Source organism: Sceloporus undulatus, chromosome 4 (assembly GCF_019175285.1).
Source record: "Sceloporus undulatus isolate JIND9_A2432 ecotype Alabama chromosome 4, SceUnd_v1.1, whole genome shotgun sequence".
NCBI classification, from domain to species: domain Eukaryota; kingdom Metazoa; phylum Chordata; class Lepidosauria; order Squamata; family Phrynosomatidae; genus Sceloporus; species Sceloporus undulatus.
Genome location: NC_056525.1, coordinates 239,888,015 through 239,890,378, shown reverse-complemented (window position 1 = coordinate 239,890,378; position 2,364 = coordinate 239,888,015).

Genomic DNA, 2,364 nt, shown 5'->3' with positions numbered 1-2,364 from the left:
TGATTCATAGGTAGAATTTGGAACTGCAAACTCATGAAGCATTCATGCTTACCATTTAACATCTGAAACTTGTACGGTGCTCTTTCTCCACCCTGAAAGTTCACCTGGGCACAAAGCAGGTACCATAGGTGAAATCACCTTCCCTGCTTTTGGCCTTGCAGTAGCAGTCCTCAGACACAGGCTGTTCAAATGTCCTCCCTCATAACTCCATGTATTATCCAGATCAGTTCTGTTTTTGCAGAAGTGACAATGACTCATACCTGGAAAATAAAATGTGGAGTTCAGTCAAACTCACCTTAAGGGGAAAGGGAGCATTAGGTTAGCTCCCAAATTCTCCCCTAATTCAGATTAAAATCCAAGATCACGATCCAAGAACCTGAAGCTCCCAAATACTGGCTACATTTGCATTGCAGAAATAATGCAGTTTGGCACTGCTTTAATTGCCACAGCTCCATGCTATGGGATCCTGGGATTTGGAGTTTGTTGTGTCACCAGAGCCCTGTGACAGAGAAGGCTACATATCTCATAAAATTACAAATCTCAGAATTCCGGCAGTTAAAGCAGTGTCAAACTGCATTACTTCTGCAGTTCAGATGCAGTCTCAACCACAACTCATGGGCCAATGATGCCTATGTCAAAGCTGGTATTGAATTAATGGTGGGTTTTAATCCAAACATGAAAGTAGATGTGTGCACTGCTGAACCTTCTTTGGATGGAGACCAAAAGTATGATCTAATTTACTTTTGTTGGTTCTCTAGCAACATCTAGCTATAAAGGGTTCACAGCTGATGTCCACTTGTGACACATCCATCTCCTTTAGGCAAAGGAGAGAATTTTTTCATGCAAAAACTACATGATGCTCCTGAGTCAGTGGCTGCAACTGAAAGAGGTTTGTTGGACAAAACACAAAAGAGGCCCAATTCCTGGGATAGGAGAGTAAGCTTTGTCTCACATACTTGATGTCTGAACAAGGCATAAAGGTTAAAGTTCTCACCTGAAATCTATTTTGTATAAACTGTAATGTTCCCCCAACCCCAAACATATTTCTTCTAGTGTGTGTGAGGGGGGGGGGGCTTTCATCCCTTGTTGTTATGTGTGCTTAATTTGACTCCAACTTAGGGTGATCCTATCCTAGGGTTTTCTTGGCAAGGTTTATTCAGAAGTTTACCAGTGACTACCTCTTCAGCTGAGAAAATGTGACTTGCAGAAGGTCACTCAATTGATTTCCACAACAGAGCCAGGATTCAGAGATTCAGACTCTGTTCTCCCAACATCCTAGTCCAACACTTGAACCACTCCATCAAACTGGCTCCTTCCAGATTCTCTGCACCACCCTTTCTGGGGCCAAAGGAAGCCTCTGGGAAATTAACTTTTACATAGATTGCAAGAGCTCATGCACTGCTAAACATTTTAAAAATAAACCATGTTTCAAAACTAGAAGTGGAGCTTTGACTATTGTTTTTTACCTTTTGGTTTTTGGCATCTTTCTGACCCCTGGAAAATTTCAGGACCGAAAATTAGCCCTTAGATCCACCATAGTTAATCACCCTTGTTCAAGAATCATGCCATTTTCTTTTTGTGGCTAAACTAAGGCTGACGTACTTTGGCCATATCAAAAGAAGACATGACTCACTAGAAAAGACAATAATGCTTGATGAGGTAGAAAGCAGTAGGAAAAGAGGAAGACACCATTCCAAGTGGGTAGACTCAATGAAGGAAGGCACAGTGCTGAGTCTCCAAGACCTGAGCAGAGCTGTTGAGGGTAGGGTGACTTGGAGGACTCTCATTTATGGCGTCACCACAAGTTGAGGTTGACTCAATAGCAATTAACAATAAAAAATTCTTTCCATTTTTAAGTGCAAGCCTCTAGAAATGTATCGGCATTGTGCAAATGAGCAGAAATTACTGAAAGCAAGTGGTGCAGTTGAGAAAATTGATTAATATGCCTTACTTCACTTTAAAATGTGTTGAGCCAGCCCTGAATGCTTGGCAGGGAGCCTCACGCTTATGGTGATTAGTGGGAGGCTACTCTGTTGCCCCAGTGTGCTACCACTGGTTGGCTGAAAAAGGAAATTTGCTGTCACAGTTGTTGTTGTAGTTGTTGTTGTAGTTGTTACTGTAGTTGTTATTGTGTGCTTTCAAGTCATTTCTTACTCATAGTGACCCTAAGGCAAACCTATCTTGGCAAGTTTCTTCAGACGGGATTTGCGATTGCCATCCTCAAAGATTGAAAGAGTGTGACTTGCCTAAGGTCACCCAGTGGGTTTCATGGCTAAGCAGGTATTTGAGTCCTGTTCTCCTGAGGCGCATTTTAAAATGGTTTCATTTCTGGTTTCTTAGGCACGTCACAGACCGCCTGAAAGC